Source organism: Wyeomyia smithii, chromosome 2 (genome assembly GCF_029784165.1).
Source record: "Wyeomyia smithii strain HCP4-BCI-WySm-NY-G18 chromosome 2, ASM2978416v1, whole genome shotgun sequence".
Taxonomy (NCBI): Eukaryota; Metazoa; Arthropoda; class Insecta; order Diptera; family Culicidae; genus Wyeomyia; species Wyeomyia smithii.
Window position 1 is genome coordinate 49556749 of NC_073695.1, and position 18511 is coordinate 49575259.

The 18511-nt window shown below is 40.8% G+C and overlaps 1 protein-coding gene across 4 annotated transcripts in view; it reads right to left on the reverse strand.

Moving 5' to 3' along the window:
• LOC129721416 (protein grainyhead) overlaps window positions 1-18511 on the reverse strand; it is a 425349-nt gene that overhangs the window by 169242 nt on the left and 237596 nt on the right. Inside the window, exon 1 of one of the 4 annotated variants that reach the window (XM_055673957.1) lies at window positions 17150-18020. The exons of the other annotated variants lie outside the window; for them this stretch is intronic. The gene's annotated coding sequence lies outside the window, so the exon portion shown is untranslated. Of the gene's footprint in view, window positions 1-17149; window positions 18021-18511 lie in introns of those variants that run through there. 4 annotated transcript variants of the gene reach the window in all.

An 18511-nucleotide genomic window follows, 5' to 3' on the forward strand; every position in this document is an offset into this window, starting at 1 on the left:
ACAACAGACCTCACTGCAGTGCTTTCACTGTTCGTCTCTTAGGTAAATATCAAATGAGGGGAAAACCTAGGTAGGTAAGTGTATTGCATTGTTTGCTTTGCATCTCGAAACTGAAAAATATAAATTCAGCTGCCCGGTACGCATGTTTGCTTTCGCATTCTATCGAATTTATCTCAGCAATGTACACCGCGGTGTACTTCTGTGTATTCTACCTAGAGTGTTTACTTTCAGCTGAGGTGTAAGCAGGAAGTGTGTTAGTTTTTCTGCGAGCAACAGAGATACAGCACAAAACAGAAAGCAAAGTGTAGTGCAAAATATTGCTATACGCTAAACGGTGAATATTCACTCTGCTCTTCTCACATATTGAGGAGAATACCAAGCATGATTGGTATTGAATTTTGAACTTAATTTTTATTCTTCTTATAACCAAACGAACTTCAAACTTATATAATAATACTGTGAATATCGAGCGTACTCAAAATTTTTGCACTTTACAGACAAAACTAGAGCAAAACCAAGACAGGTAACGGAAGATTGTTTACTACTCGCGTATATTATAAATGTTAATATTGCTAATTCAAACAGTATGTTAATTTGATATGAATAAATGTGCAATAAAATAAGCAACAAATCTTTTTGATCTCTATCTCTCTGATAAAGAAAAAAAATGATTTAATATACTGTCGCTGTTAGTTTTGTAGGCGTTTCGTATAAATACGTGGACAGTTTCTTAAAATTCAATTTGTGTTGAATACTGTTTACGTTCTCGCAAACAAACGCTTTTAGTAAGTTTTTTATTCACAATATAAATGTTTATTACTAAATAAAAAGATTGGAAGCTTTCAATCCGGTTTCAATTAATAAATAAAGTAAACAAACTGCTAGCCGAATTTGCATGAAGCACCCCGGAGAAGGACCCATATTCGCATTCGGCTCTTCATCTTGCTGCAAGTCCTAGCCCGTTCCATTCACCAACCAATATTATTGACTAATAACAGTTGGATAATTGTAACAAATTAATAACCCGGAGACCGGACGGCACATTTTGGCCTTGGGAACAAGGCACGGATGCCGACAGCGGGACGACCATTTTAAAGGACCATTTGCATGCAAATAGAAAGACGGTGCCGCGATCTATCGACCGGTAAATTGGGACGCACCGACTGGCGCAGAAATGTGGGTCTTTCGGTAATCGATACAACAACAGCCAGTGGGGAGAGAGGGACCGAGAGTGGGTCATTAATTTAAATAAACATTAATATTGGAGCACAGAGCAGCCGCGGTTAGTCGCGTTATCAATTCGCTTCGCCTCGCCTTGCTGAGGAAGAACATTCCAAAGGCCGCGACGACGACGCATGGGACCTCGGTCAAACGGCGAGCGCTAATCGAAACGACTTGTGCGAAGGCAGCAGCAGCATGATTAGGCTCTTGTTTTTGTTTAGAAAACGGCACTGTGAAAAGGCATTTAAAGCTTTAAATTAATAGATTGGTTAGGTGAGATAAGCTTCGGGGCTGGCGAAATTAGTGCATAATGATTCGAAATTATGACTGCGGTCGAGCAGTCGGTGTCATTAATCATTGTTAATACCATATGCATGCAGGAATACAATGTATCTAAATTTGAAAACAATCCGCCAGAGTATGATTTAAATTAATTAAAACTCGGCTCTACATGAGCTAGCACAAAACTTTCTAAAGACAACCAAACAATAATTTCGACGACGTTATAAGCCGTTAAGAAAACTGAACAGTGTCTGTGAAAAAAAAAAAAAACTTCAACGGACGAACCAATTAGTGCAGGCTGCTTCCGTATTGTTCCGAAATGTGAACAAATTTTCTCACCACCTTCCATTGATATTCAAATCAAGTGAGGAACCCGAAATCAGACACCGCTCTGGCTGTTCTGGTTGTTGTTGTTGCTGCTGAAACGTTTTCAATTCGGGAAAGCGTCGTAAGTGCGGCTGCTGGGATGCAGCTTCCCCTCATCAGATTGGTTGAGTCTTTGATTTGGAAGTGAGATATGAAATTTGATCTTTTGATTAGTTTGTTCCGCACCGCAACCGTTTTCGGTTGCAGTTTCCTTGTTTCTTTGGCACAGCTCATTAACGAAGAATGATGCTGCGGTCCGGTTGCTGAAGGACGACTTGCAGTGGAGGAATAGCAGAAAGAAAACAATTGGGAATTAGTGCTCATTGTTCGGTCATTAGCTACGGCTCTTGGGCAAGTGTGTTGACGTTTGTCCGTGTTCCCCGAAGGTTGGCTTCTATGGGGGTATATATTTTCGATAAATGGCCAATAAATTTCCTTAGCTGTTGTGTACTCCCGAGTGTGCCGCGCAGTGAGAGAGATAGAGAAAGGGGTACCTTGAAATTTAATCCTTTCATAGTGACTCTAGCCACGCTAGGCCAGGCATAATATGGGACGTTCGTTTGCCGCACCGTCGAAAGCATAGACGGAAATTAGTCGAGCAAATCAGTATCCGATTTCCTCCGCGCACCGCATCTCACCCCAACTTCGTTCTGCTGGCTTCAATCAGCCGTTCAGTTCCAGCGTCTGTTTGATTCTTTTGTGTGTGCGCGAGTGCGACTTTTATGGATTGCTGCAAATGTCAAAATTTAGCACGCTTCGCAGACAAACACTGAATTGTTGCTGGCTGGTCGATAAGCGGCGCAAGCGCAAGTGTATGCCTGCCGGAGGGGCAGGAGATGCTGCCTAAGATATACATGAAGGCAGAGACAAAGACTCACAAAAACACTAGCGGCAGAGGAGGAGACGGAAGTGACCGACAAGCGTCGGGCACGGTAATTTTTTTTCTTCTTATGGTGTTGAAATTGTTTACTATATAAAATATTTTTATTTCTGACAGATGACCTTGAAAATGGTGTGCGGAGTTGAATATGAGGCAACATACATAGAGCCCGAGTCCGAAACGATGCATGTATGTGGCCACCAAGTGTCCGGCACCGTACATGCATGTGGAATTAATGTCAAGTTATTGTCGGTAACACCGTGCTCCCGCCCTTCACAACTTCACACTTGCACGGCCGGGATCCGACCTGAGCCACCGCGCACACAGAATGAGCGTGAATGTGATATTTCCTAGTTTATGCGTGTCTACAATATTAATAATAAGCTCGTGTTTGAAAGCCATGTGGCATGTCTTTCAACCTGTGTGTGTATATACTTTTGTGGCTATAATTTCATTCGAAACTCTCGTCACTCGAATCCACACGGTCGGTGCCGCTGAACATGGTTGTGGGCTTGCGGCCGTTAATATGTATGTTTGCAAACTTAATTACGCCGCCCAAGGGTCTAGAAGGTAGCCTCATGGCACCCACTCGCGAAAACTGGCCGCGGTGACTGATCGCCCGCTGACGTGTGATTGGATCTGGGCGGAAAATTCCAAATGGCTCCAAATTGCTAAATCGCAATAAAACCTGAATCTAGTTGCTGCTTGCCGATATTCCCACCAGAGCCCCTGCATGGGGCGGGACTCCCAGCAGTTAAATTTATGGAAATTTTAATAAACACATGTCCCGTAATGTCGTTATTTAACAAGCGGCGGCGATGCGTGATTCGAATCAACACCTCGTCGATAAACTGTAATTGGGATGACGACAGTGTTATCTCCGGACGCCGTTTGGTGACGATGGCGGCGCGGCTGCCGATCGTCACCAGCCGCACCGAGAATCGATCGTTACCGTTTAATAGCCCACCGTTTGATGATTGTGTTGGTGAACGGATGCCGTTTTCCACACCGGATTTGAACCAAATCTTTGATTGTGCAGGCCGTGGAAATTATATTTTTATGAATATCGCCTCAGGGAGTACTTTGCAGCCGGCAGGAGGCTCAAATCCGCTGGGAGTTTCTTTAATCTAGCGGTTGTCGATGCCTATGGTTGCATCTGGTAATGATAGAGGAGAAAAAAATAGTTGGATTGTTTTTTTACGATCGCTCGAGCCCCGGTTGGAGATCAATTCGCAACGGAGCTTCTGGGAAGCGGGATGCTGCATGAGTCGGTCGCTATTTGTTTTGTCATTAGATGGGCCTGGTTCCGAAGCCAAGCCGCTCTCTACGAAAGCTCCTATTTAAATTTCTAATTAACACATAAAGTATAACTTTTTATTTGTCACAATAATTAGCTAAGTCATAAAAGCATCGGCCGAGTGATGGGTACTTCGTACCTTCCTCGCGTACTTTAGTATTAGCAAATTCGTTGAGCGAACGTTTTGACGCGCTTGTACTTGGGCGTTTTGGCGTTCTGTCCGGCAGAAGGTTAAATGCTGTTGCTTCGTTCCTAAAAGTCATCACGACGACCGTCGTCATGAGGCATCATGAGGTTCAATAACATGAAAAAATAAATATTGTTGGTCACGTCAGGAAAGAATCACTGATGGCAACAGCAGGACCCACAGGGCTTTGGGACAGTTCGTCATCAGCTGAATGAGCTTTCCACTGATCCAAACAGACAAATCATTCAGTCGTAAAGATATTTGTAACATATTAATCAAAACTTCTTTTCCTCGTCTGTTCGTTCGTTATTTGTTTCAACGAACGAGGAAGAAATTGTTTCTCCTCGCATCGGTTGAACCTTTTGACAGTTGTATGAGAGCGAGATAACATCTCGCTGGTACCGGTGGCGAACCGATCCCAACAGACGGCGGGGATCTTTTATTTACATTGCAACGGGCTTAGAGATCCTACGGTCATTCCAGCAGCAGCCTCCGCAAGGTTTGTGCCACTGCGAGATCTATCCTTGGACTCCCCCCGCGAGATCGACAGACCAAATTTAATAAGCAAAAAAAAAGAGATAAATACTTTCATCCCACTTATCACTGCGAACATAAATCAAATCCTATATCATGGTCAGGTTTCTTTACCTCCGTGTTTCGTTGGCACCGTTCGTAGGCCCTCTTTGGCACACTGCTACCGCAGTTGCCGCTGCGGAGGACGACTGCAGCGCGGTTTTCTTCGGGCAGCCATTCACGAAATGTCTGCCAAGAAGGTATCCGTCACCTGACGCAGCACCTCGGGACGACTGCAGGCTAAATAATGAGCAGCGGCGACGACGGACGGTCAGTTACTGTGGCTTCCGTCTGAACAAGCGTCCGTTCGACCTCTGGGCAAAACTCACTAACAACTCGGGCGCGATGATTGATTACCATTGCTTTTTATCTAATATTTATAACTGCTAAAGTGATTTTCTTTCGCTCTAAAGTGACGTTTAGCGGTAGATCAACTTAATTGCGGAAAATGGCTAATTTCTCCCCAGCATCACTAGATTTGCACTTTTTTCAAAAGGATTTCTCCGTTTCACGATGGGAGGCGCTACAATTTGTGATACAAGAGCGTTTATCAGATTTTTAGTGGAAATTGAACCTGATTACCACTTGCAAATAAATGCCCGTTGATTGACCGTTATTATTGTTTTATTTCTTTAAAATTAAAAACATCCCTAGAAGGACTTTAATCATATCGCTGCATCCCAAGAGCCCAACTGGAATGGACGTCTTGCATAAGCGGGAATGTAATTGCTAAGCTCCGTCCCGGCGTAATTCCAATGCATGAAACCATTTTAATTACATGCTGAACACTAATCGGTTCTCACAGGCAAGAAGAAGAGCCCAGAAAAGGGCAATCAGAGGAAGAGGAGAGAATCATCTCTCTCTCTCTTGTTCGGAACAATAATGAGACCCGTTGGCAATAAGTGATGACCTTTTTTGGGCAGCAGGTTCATAATTCCATGGTAGATCTTACGAGTCAGTGTGAGTACAAATTCATTGCCACCACTTATGCTCTTTTTTGACCTTCAATTACAAACAAAGGATGGGGAACAACGCATACTTTACTGCAGATGTTTGTGAGAATCAGGAAGATTCTTAAGCTAACATATACGCTTCATATTAATTTATTGCAACAGAAGACAAGAAATAAATTCAATTGCTCATAGGATGAGTGTTACATTCATGGTCCGGAGCCAACAAAAGCAAAATAAAATACCGTTTCATTTTCACATGTTTAAGATTGCGAAACCGAAAAAACCTCTTCGAGTAAACTTACAGTCGATAAAACTATAGTGTTAAAATTGTCTTAATTCTTTTTATGAAATACAGTTTTAAAATTTTTAACAAAAAACAGTTTAATAAATTTTTGAATTTACTGTTCGGGGAAGATATTCCAGAGGAAAAATATAAAAGCAAAGCAAACCCTGGGTGCTACATTCCGATTCGGAACTCGACCTTCTGTTCGATTTGCGGAGAATAAAAGGAAGGTTTTTTAGTTAACGACGTTGTTATTGTTATCTTTCTACGGTAGATTTAGTGTAAATTAAATTACAGTTTAGTTTAATTTAGTGTTAGTCTAGTCTAGTCTGGTCTACACTAACACAGCCAGTACTTGAAAACTTTTACCACTGACCAATAACGACGCCGGCCACGACCAAAAGGCGGTACTACTTGGGAAGGAAAGGGATGGTGATACTCGTTTTGTTTAGAGGCCGCGGGTACCACTGCATCTCTACGAGTATCACAGGATAGGAATTGTTTTAATAAGGTACAACTGCCGGTAACCGCAAGTCAGTCCCATCTGTAATTTTGTCAATTTTGAGTTAGCATCGTATTTTGACCTAGCTTTGAGTATATTTTCAGATGTACCGATAAAAAATAGTGGTTTGTTCAAAAAAAGTGGAAATCAATACCAAGTCGAATTGTCACATTAGGCAAAGTAACCGTAAGTCAATCCCAGAAGAAAAATAACCGAAAGTCAGTCCCGATTTACAAAAAAAACATGCATAATACAACAGTAAAATGAATGGGGAGTAAAAGAGTGTTCGATACGACCGTTTAGATGAAAATAAGTTATCTAGCAATAATTATCAATTATTAGGATTATTTTTTAGTTTGAATTGGTGATGAATTTATGTGGAGCAATTTTCTGCTAATACGAATTCAAGTCAACTTTTTTTCTTGGTTCGCTTCTTCGTGGATCTATCCGCAAAATCTTGAGTATCGAAAAAACTTCCATCAGAATCCAGGGAATCTTTCCAAGAAATCTCCAAAGGTGATGCTCGAACCTCAAATGGATTTGGATCATCTTGACATTTGTTGTCGGATGAACCAACTGCAGTCCCGGTTTCAGTTTCTTTATCCGAGTCCTCACCGGATAAGCTTTCATCGGTTCCGTACATCATGAGATTTTCCAACGTCGACATTTCTTAAAAGGTTCTCATGGACATACACTTCCTAACAGCGAAGGATTGACAGTTTTCCACGGCAACGAATAACAACACGTCAACACGCACTATAGTTTCAACATGGCAATGTGACTGACTTGCGGTTACTTTTCTCTTCGGTGTAGAATGTAACGGTAAGTCAGTCACACTCAAGGTTTTTATCATAAAATCAATTATATCAATGGTTTTTACAACGTAATTAGTGCGGGCTAGTATGCAAACTATATTTTAGCATAAATATTGTCAAAATAATTCATCTTAAATAAGTGATAACTGAGCGTGAATGAAATATCTTTCGAAGCTGTTTTCTCGTTTTAACATTTTTACAGATGGGACTGACTTGCGGTTACCGGCAAGAAGTAGACTATGAAAAGTAGTCAAAATGCGAATATTCGCGATTGTAGTAAAATTGGTTGTTTCACTTCTAAAAAATAATAATAGAAATGGAGACGAACTTGATTTTTTTCTTCTTAAAAATTTGAAGAGATTGTGCTAAGACGCTCGATAATATGTTTTCTAATTTATTGAAGGTATTTCAACTTTGTTCGTCCAGTTTTCCTGCGACTTTACTTGAGGAGTTTTTCAAATTTATCAATTGTAATGTATATTTATATTTTCATTACAACAGCCGCACATAAAAATTCCAAAAAAGAAAATTTGAAAAAAAAACAATGAAAAAGGCAATGAAAGATGAAAATAATAAATTTATTGTTATAACACTTTAAATGACGTCATGTGTTGAACTATGAAAAAATTCAGAGTTTTTATTATAATTTTTTTCCATGTTTTTTATATTTTTCAACCCTTCCACAAAATTGTGCGGTTTTTATGGACGTATGGAGTAACTTAAAACAAGCGAGTTTTCATCCAAAAGAATTTTCTTCACTGAAACAATCGAAAAGATTCTATTAGAAAAATGGTGGTAAATTATTTTGGAAGTAAAACAGATGTCCTTCCAGAATATTATTTGGTTATCTGCGTATTTTTGCGTACGGATGGTTTATTTGAAGTTCAATTAACTGTTGAAAAACCCGATAATGGTTTAAAAACTATTCTATTTTGAACTTTAGCGAGGTACGATGTTTAGCAATAACATATATTATTGTTATAGGAAATCATGAGAAAAGTTATGTCGGAAGTTAAGATTTTAGTTAACTTTCAAATAACACTATTTATATATTTTTTAAATATAAAAGATATTAATTTGATATCTTCTAAAAAGTTGCTAGAAAAAACCTCAGCTACAACATCCTCGAAGACAGGCTGTCTTTTCACTATCCTAAAAAATAAACCCATCATATCCCTTATAGGTGGATTAATCACTAAATCGTTCATTTTAAAATAAAATTCATAGAAGCTTTTTCAAATAAAGTATATCACTAAAATCGAATTTGAGGACGCTATTAATTTAGAGCACGAAATCGGCAAAATACACTAAAGTCGCTTTTTACGCGGGGGATACGTGCCGCGTAAGAAAAAACGCGTGTATTCCGAAACTCGCGTAGCAAAAAAAGCGTAAGTTCCGGAATCCGCGTAAAAAAAACTGCGTTAATTCTGCAATCCGAGTGAAGAGAAACCGAAATCCGCGCAAAAAAAATCCGCGTAAATTCCGGAATCCACGTAAAAAAACCGCGTAAATTCGGAAACCCGCGTAAATGCCGGAATCCGCGAAAAAAAGCCGCGTAAAAAAACCGCGTAAAAATCGACCTTAGTGTGAAACACTGTGCATGGACAGTGAGGTGTTACGTTACGTTTTCTCGAAAAAAGCCTCTATGCCAAATTTCAGTTCAATTGGATTTTGGGAACACGGGCCTCGGGCCAGTGACCAAAGATTCACTTTTTTTTACTAATGAAGAAAAGCACAGTACATGAAATTGTCGATATCAAAAACTCTTTGTTGATATCAAATTTCTTAATAATGCATGGAACGTCGAGATCCAGTATTATCCTGGAAAAATCGACTTGTGTGTATTAAAAAGAAAAAAAATCGATATCGACGTTTTCATAAATTACTAGGGTAACTGCTCCATTGTTCATACCAACAGCTAGGTGCACCTATATTCATCTTATTTCTCATTCTCATTCTCATTTGTCCAATTTACCGTCAAATTTCTACAAATTTTGAAAGTAAATCTATTTAAGTCTCGATTTTGTCGAGTGGTTGAAAGTTTTACGTTGAAAATATGGTAAAATTTGACGATAAATTGATCGAAAAAGCGTGATGAGATGAATATAGGTACTGAGATGAATATAGGAGCGATTACCCTTCTTGTGCATTTTTTATCGATCAAAAAATCAATTAAATTGATCGCTCACGTCTTCCCAAAATCCGATGGAGCTAAAATTTTACAAAGAGACTTTTTGCGAGATGGCGAAACTTTTGAGACGAAATTCGAAGATCGATTGGACGATTGGAAGATTGGACAGGCCCGTCACTTCTCCTAGTGTGTAAGAGGATATCGTCCACTGCGAAAACAACTGCTCTCGCACTGATGGGCAAAGCGTCGAAAGGACATTATGTACAATAACTACACAAAGGAGCTCATATATCTAATAAGAGGAGCATCTTTTTTTTGCGGGTTTGAATTGATGCTTTTTGGTGATACCAAGTATCACCGAAAAGCATCAATTCAAACCCGCAAAATAAAACAAACGGTGATGAAAACAAGATTTAAACAAAAGGAGCATCTGTATCTGTGAGTGTACTCTCACTACTATGATTCACCACTCTTGTCTTGCTCAGCTGTGGTGTTAGCAGCAAGAGTATTTTTTTGTCAACAGCAGAAACAAAGCATAAAATAAAACAAAGAAGTTTTGTACAAAAATTTGCTACACTTAGCACTCATGCTGGACAAGAAGTGAGCGGTGAATATTCAACCTGATTTGTTCACATGTTGAGGAGAATTGCAAGGCTGCCAATGTATTGTAATTTAGAATTTTGTATTCATTTTGAATTTATTTTGGTAAATTTTGGCAAATTCGACGCCCTATTTTACTGTCGCACTGATGGGGTAGAAGTAGATTTCGCAGCGTGAATTTCAATATCCGGATTTTTTCTACGTGGACAACTTATGAGGGGGTAGGGGGTAAGCAAATGTCCACGCTTGGTCACGGAAGGGGGTGCTGGAGAGGGTAATGATGGTGCCCCTGTGGACTCCACGTCATCCAAAAAAAAAATTTTGCAGTTATTCAGGTTTTTAGAGTTGTTGTCAACTATATTTCAGATAAATTTGAAATTTTGAAACCATGTTATTTGTGGCGTCTTCGTTTTTTTTTTTTTTTTGGAAAAATCATTAGTCATTAGTCTCAACCATCTATTGAACCATTTTAGCTGAATTGGGTCCCCACACAATTTGGCTGAGTTTGAATAATTATCATTTTGGCCTTTTACCTTCATTGCACACTGGGCCAGAAATGGAATCTAGCAGAACGAAATTAATAGCGCTCTCAGGGTTTGACCAATCGGTTTCCGATTTTTTACAAAGTTTCTTGGTATAGTTAGGGCTTCATTTTGGATGTTTGAATTAGTTCGGAATTTAGCCGCAAAGGTGGCGTTGAGATGCTAACTTCTTTCCTTTACGCGCTAACGCTAGACAAAGTTGTGGATCTCTAAATTTCATGAAACTTTACAAAATATACAAGATTTTTAACTTTTCTAGTTTCAGAGATCTACGAGTTTTTTTAAATTTTGTCTTAATTTCACGTTTTATTGTGATAATTTTATGAGTTCACTCGAATTAATTTCTTATAAATTTTTTCTCGATAGAAATTGAAAAATTACGTCGTTTTCTTCCGAGTACAGAAGTTTTTGAAGTACTTAAGTGAAAATATTACACAAAATTTGAAAAAAAAATACATAATTTTGTGAAGTAGATATCTCAGCGGTAGCAAGTATTGGCAAACCATGATTTTTTCTAAAAAAATTTAAATTTAAATTTGGTGCCGTTTAGGCTCACAAATGTTATAAAACTGATTTTTGTTTTGGTAATTTCAAGGTTTCATGAATTTTCAGCCAAGTTTTGGCTATTTTCTGTTAAGTCTTTAATTTTGTTCTACTAGAAGTCATTTTAGAGTCTATTGTGTTGTTTTTCTCGCGTTTAGAAGTGTTGTTGATCATTCAAAGTATAGCTTGTGAGTATATATTCGCCAAACATTTCCAGCAATATTTGAAACTATGTTTGTTTTTAGTCTCCTCCAACTTCGAAACCATTTACAGCAAGATTTGGAATCAATGTAATTTTTTTCTTTTTTGATCTTTGATGCGTTTCGCAGCCCTTTTTGTTTGAATTTTGATAGGTTTTTTTTTATTTCTGGCTTTTCAGGTCTAGATGGTTCAAAGCCGAACCACAGAAACAAACGTTTTTCAATTGTTTTTTTTTGTAAAAAAATATCCTCATGGACAAAAAAGTGGAAGGAGAGAGAGGATTTTATTAATGTGCACGAGCGGGGACAGGGGATTGATTTTTCTGTACAAGTGATGTGTGGACGGCCCTCTATAGAGACCAGTAACATTTCTCCTACACAATATAAAATGTGTAGGGTTGATTTTGGCTCCCTCAAGCTGTGAATCGTCGTATCTCGTTGTTCAGACTTTAAGCTTCGATAAGGGAGTATATGTGTGAACGTGTGGATGATCTGTTCAGATAACTTTCTGCGGTGAATAGTTGTAGACGAGAGCAACCACATCTGGGCATGCACTTTAATGTTGTTTCTCATAAGCATCGACTAGAATTGATGATTTGTTCTTGGTGCGCTATTTTTCTTATATTGTTATATAAGTATAATTATATAAGTGATATAAGAATATTATATTGTTATGTTTTTGAGTAATCCGTTGATAATTATTTTCATTCATGTTTTTAACCAAAGAGAGCAAGTTTAAAATTTTAAGTCTTCCTATTTTCATCCAACTTAGTTGGGTTTATTATCTAAGTATTATGAGCCAGTTATATGAGTAACAATTTGTTCTCTACCATCTGTTCTAGGATGTTTTTTATTTGAATTACAAAGACACCTCTACTTATGACTCTACATTTTATTGTGAATTTTAGGTCTTTGTAAAATAAAATCGTATTTGGCATTGTTTACCATCAAAGACTCTGAAATGTATAATTCAATAGTTGTGAAATTGAACGATACACGGTGAGAGGGAATGATCACTCTCAGCCATTGTTTCAGTTGATTCATTGTGCATCTTCAGAGGCTCGGACCCATTACGGAGTAGCAACCATCGATATGTACGGTGAGATATAAATTAAGCTGAGCTACAAGCCTATGGGTTGTTGGTCATGAAATCGGTCTAGATACAAACACAGTTTCAAATAAATTTCTGTTTACAAAGTCAAAAGTAAAAAAGTTGCATTATTTCTCCTTTTTCGGTACTTGTTGTTGAAAATGAGCGAAACAATTGTAAAACTGTTGTAACAATTCGTAACAATTTGATTCTGTGGAGCTTAGAATACCCAAGAGCATTTTAAGGAGTTTATGCTGAATTGTGTATCTCATTTTATTCGTTTTTTATTATTTACTGATTGTGGAATGCATTTTCGGCGATTATTAGCCTAATTTGGTTTGTTAAAGATTTAAATTTGGGATTATTATCTTGAAAAAAGTATTTTTTTGTGATTTTAAAATCACGTCAATCCAGGATTTTTCAAGTCTACTATCAAATAATAGGTTAAGCATTTGCAGGCCTTAGGAAGATACATCTTAGTTCAATTTTGAGAATTTCCTAACGTTTAAAAAAGATAAGAACTTTTCGTGGATCATGTACATGTTTTCGGTACATAGTAGTAGACATACGAACACTAAGGATTTCGTGCACTTTGTATCGTAATTTCATCAATAATTATTATAATAATAATTATTCATCAATAATTATTATGACCTTCAATCCATTAAACGCAACATTGTAAAATAGACTCAACAGTAAATTGATAGTAACACGATTGTTATTATTTTCATACAAAAGTTACTAGATAAATCATTACAAATTGCTACACATTGCTAAACAATTAAGTTGAACACCAAAAAAAACATGATATTATTTCAAGTCATTTCAAATTGGATCCTCTTCGATCCACTGCATCGCACACCTGTTGCCAAAAACCCAGGCACAAACTCCGATTCTGCAAACGTTTATCGGTGAATGGCCTTTCGCAAATGAGCAGTCTCGACAGGACTGGGTTTCACCGGAGTTCACCGTCCAAGAGTTCCACAGCACAAAACGGTACCGTATGAAGCCCTCAATTAGCCAGCACTGATCGCTAAACAATCGCGCAAGGGCGTACGAAACTTCCGCGCGCTCGCTCATACACACGTGCAACGTTTCGTATGGAAGGAACGCCCGGCAAGTACTCTAATTATAAATTTTCCTCCTCTTGGGCGCATCGCAGCAGCATAACAGAACAGCGTTCTGTACCATGGGCCGGGTGGCCAAATCAAAATCCTGCTGCGATAACAACACTTCCTGAACGGATCTTTCCGCAGCGACTGACGAGAAGCCAGAGTCGAACCGATCCCAGGTTCGGCTCTGCGGCGCTCGCAGGAAAGTGCGTATCGCTACCTCTTTGATTTAGTACCGACCAGCAAGAATGGACCCCTGGCCATTAGGCAGTTCAGAACTTTGTTGTTCGTCGCGCTACGTGAAGAATAAATATCATAAAGGATAATAACAGCGAAGCGGCGATGCCTCGGACCAAGCGGAACGGAGCCGGGAAGAAATGAGCATACCCGCGTGCACTCACACATATGGTTGCTGCCTGCCCGAAAAAAGGGGTCCTAACCCTTTTTATTACGAAATCTTTTCCCTTCACTTATGTGTGATCTTTTTATTACATGCTTCTTCTATGGTTCTTAGTCTTTGTCTTTCCAGAAGGGCCGTAGAGCAGGGAAGATTGCCGGGCGAAAAAAATGCTCATTCATCCCATTGTTCCGAGGTTATTATTTAACATCGTTGGACATCTCGCCTCTGGCAGAATGGGAAGGTTGGTCCTTTTTTAAGGTCCGTTAGCGTGCATCGTAGAGAGCCCAGCAGAACGGCCAGAGCCAGCGCCAGTAGCGGCGGCTACGGCGACGGACAGTTCGCGCTATCCTTCCGTGTTGTCGTCCTCGTTGCGTCCCTCATCGCGTTGAGTTGATGATGGAAGGGTCCAATTCATTTTAGTTTTTTTTGGTTCTCTTTCTCTTCCAAGGCGACTTTTATCCGTTGGTCTTTCCAAGGACCGTAATGTCGAAACGAAGCAAAAAAAAACGCGCTCTTGCAGATAGATGATGGTTCTGAGCCGTGTGAAAATTTCAGGATTTGGAATCTGACGTCGGCTCCGGTGGACAGATTTGCATATAATGAGGTTTGATTATCGGACGTGCGAGAGGATGCTTGGACCGTTTTTTTTTCTTCTTCTGTTGTTGAGCGATTATACGTCTTCCTTATTGCCGGCTTGAACCGGGCCGTTTCGGCGCATCTTTTCGCGCTGCGACTTGTGGTCACAGCTGTTCGGGTTGTTTCAGCTAACGGAATTCTAGGTCAATGCCATTCGCTGGTGGGCCGATGTTGATGGCTTAAAGATTTATCAGTAGGTGAGTAGAGGAAACATTTTGGATTGAGATTATTTTGCGCGATTTGAATTGACAATCTTCCAAAACATTGACAACTCTTCACAAGTTATTCCCTCGCGTGTTGTTTTGCTTGCGCGGAACACCCCGCATCGGATAGCCTAATCAGGTGAGACACCTTTCTTGCCAGAACCAGTCGTGCCGAATCCGGTTTCCAGCGCAAAACCGGAAGCTACCGACCGGCACAGACAAGTGCCGCGAGTGCCAAAAAAAACAACGAATCACTTCTCTCCGATTGTGGCACACTTTTTCACAACACGACCCGGGACCGGTGTTGAAAATCTCTGTTATTTTTCTCTCCTTCGAACGCCACCACCACCAGTGCCAGGTCTAAACCAGTCATTAAGAATGTGCGAGCAGCGCGTGTTCGTACCCCAAATCAAATCCGACTTGCGCCAGAACGAAGAAGCACCCTGAGCGAGTATGTGGTCTACTATAGTCGAGAGAACCAGTTTGTGTCCCGAAAAACTGGATAACCGGCCCGTATGGGGTTTACTTTAGAAAGGGAAATCTCGGTCCCGAATTTCGGCCGCAGCCGTCGGGACAAACGAACAAGTGGTCAAACGAGTTATTTGCCCCTTTTTGCCGGGCGGTTCTGAAATATATTCTATGTCAGGTAGCCGGATTGCTGCATCGGTTGCCACCACTGGCACAGGTGAATATTTGACATAATTTCCGGCTGAAGCATTCGTGTTTGTGTTTTCTGCTTAGATGATGATGACGGTGATGGAGTTCGAGGTAAAAGTGCGCGGTACGACAGGCACGGAAAGTAGAACAATTAGCACCTGGGCTTATTACCACGTACGGCGAACCGGTCGGTAGGGGGTGCTCCAGTTGGTGCCGTCGATTTTAACTGCCGAAAGTAATAGCTTGCTGGCAAGCTAATTATGCAAGTTCTCATGATTTTCGGTGGCTCGGTACGAAAAATATTACGAAACGAGCATAAAGGATCACGTTGCGCGACTCGATGGAATCAGTGTGATATCCGGAAGCCGGAAGTCTTTTCGCCGTCGTCGCGTTGGTGAGAATTGTTAACCAGTTCCCATGCACGAGGTTTTTACAAGTAAAAGGCCCTAATCAATTATGGCGTTCTTCTATTCTTCGTTTAGCACAAATCTTTTAGCCAAATTAGTATCAACATTCCAAAAGATAATAGTACTCATAAGATCTCTGTTATTGTGGAGTGCTTCGAAAGATCAAGTTCATAATTAAATTAATGATTAAAGTTGCGTCATAGCTATGACACTCTCACCGTTCAGGCTCCAAACCTGAACAAAAATTGCTTTAAATTCGCAAAGTATTGATCTGATACAACTCTTGCGTTTGAGCGGGGGCCTAGTGTGGTTGGTAACGTCTCCGCCAACCACGCTTGACGCCTGGGTTCGAATCCCACCGCCGACATAGGTGTCGATGGTTGTGAGGTGGCGTGATCCACTCACAACCAACCCAACTGGTCTAGATTCAACCCCAGCCGACACCGGGAGATTTTCTGAGGCGAAAAATCTCTGGGATCACGCCTTCCATCGCATGAGGAAGTAAAGCCGTTGGCGCCGGTCCGTTAATAAACGGGTCGTGAGTTAGGGTCCTGGGTGTGGAGTCGCCTCCCCGGGCGTCGGTGATTGGCCACAACAGTGGCGGAACTAGACCGACGGAAAATAAGCGAGAATAAAAAAAAAAAAAAAAAAAAAAACTCTTGCGTTTATTTTTATTTGATTTTTTCCCAATTTAATATGTTCAGTAGCTAAGTTGCTCTTTTGAAATAAACTTTCACTACGTTTTCGTTCACTTTCAAACTGAAACTCGAACAAATAAGACGATATTTTATATTATTGGCATTTATTAAGTTTTTTTTTAATAATATATTCGCTCCTCACCAAGTTTTGTTATGGCCCTGAAGAAGGATGCTTCAGAGATTCATTCAGTGTCTAGTATTCTAATCAGCAAACACTTGGGTAGCAAATTATGGTCCCAGAATCGATGAAAATATCGATTCGAATCGAAAGGACGATGCGTGAGGAACACTAAATTATTTTTTGACCAAGAAAATCATTCAAAAATATTCAGAGCGGTAAAACACAGATGTGTATGCGTTCTGAATCGTTCGATTTGAGGCTTCGAGCTCATTGTTATATTTTCACAAGTAAGTGATAATCATCCTTTTCCTTTCATTTTAAGCTTAAATTTCAGACGATAGGCACAGTAAAAGCAACGTGGAATTCCCATTCCAGCACTGATGAATCACGTCCCAGAGGCACCGGTTGAAAACGCTCGGATAAAAAAAGGCGAACAGACAGGATATTTACCGACTATCTTCACTCAGCCAATCCGGGTAGGCCAAAGTGTATGTACTTCCGGTATCCAGCTTGACGGATTTACTGGCACCTGTTCATATGTGGAAAAAAGAGCTAATAGTTGTTGGTTGCGGGATGGGGCAAGAAGGGGAAACCCTGAGCCGTGGGCACTCGCGGGCGGTGCGATCGCACAGTTACAGTCAGCCACGATCTCTACTGCGCGGAGTAGCACTGCGGTGGTTCACACTCGGAAGCTGCGTGGGATCTTCCTTAATAATACCCTTCACTTTTTCAGCACTTGACGCACCGCAACGGCATGGGGGTTGCTGTCATTCCACTTCACACTCTACGTTCCCGCACATATACACAGACACACGCGCGCGAAATCAATTATATTCCCGTTAGCAATTGCCCTCAGGATATTTTCATTTATTTCTTCAATCAAAACGATCGATCACCGAACGACAGCTGTTGCGAAGCAACTAAACACCTGCTGTAGCCACTGATCCACCGCGGTCACAGGTCAACACTATCAATTTCTTCAATAGTAATAGACAAAAACCGTCACTAACAACACCTCCAGGCACAGCAACTAGCCAAAACGTTTTGTGTGTGCAGTCGAGTATGCCAAATTTAACACCTGTACGCGTAAGGTTCGAGGTTCAAGCGGATCAGCGACCTGCGTTAAGGACACCAGTATGAAACCGCGAAAAATCGCAGTACGCAACCACCAGAAATCAACAAACAAAACGACGAATCCAACTCTCGGCGTGTGCGCGCGCGCTTTGCGTTCTCACGAAATCTCTCGCGGTTCTGCGTAGATTGACAATTTCCTGTATTTACTCGGTGAGTAGCCGATACGAACTAAAAACCACTTTGGCAATTTGTGCATAATCACTGCGGCGGCGCGTTGCGCTGTTCTTCTGTCTGTCTGATTTGCCCTCTGCGTGCCGGCGAATCGGCACAACAGGTGAGAGGACACTCACGAGTGACCGCGCGATTGGGGCGCACACAGTCGATCAGCAAAACAGCAGGTGAGTAAGAGCGAGAGCGAGAGAGAACCACGATCAACCCCGACCAATGGGCCAACAGCAAACGAACGAGTGACGATCGAGTGCAATGAGAGCCGCTCTGTTTTGGTTGGCAGCCGGTTCGGTCGACGAGAGAAAACCACCCGACATAGAGAGCAACCGCGAGAAACTAGCAGAATGGGTTGCTCGGGATGCTGCTGATAAGAAGCGATGTTACGTGCCAAACAGCGAACGTTTTGCGCCACATGTCCTCACCGCCGTCATTGTCGGAGGCTGGCTGGCTTGGTTTCTCTTTTGCGGAGCACCGCGATGCGATGTCTATTGCGGTCTCTTTCCTGGAGCG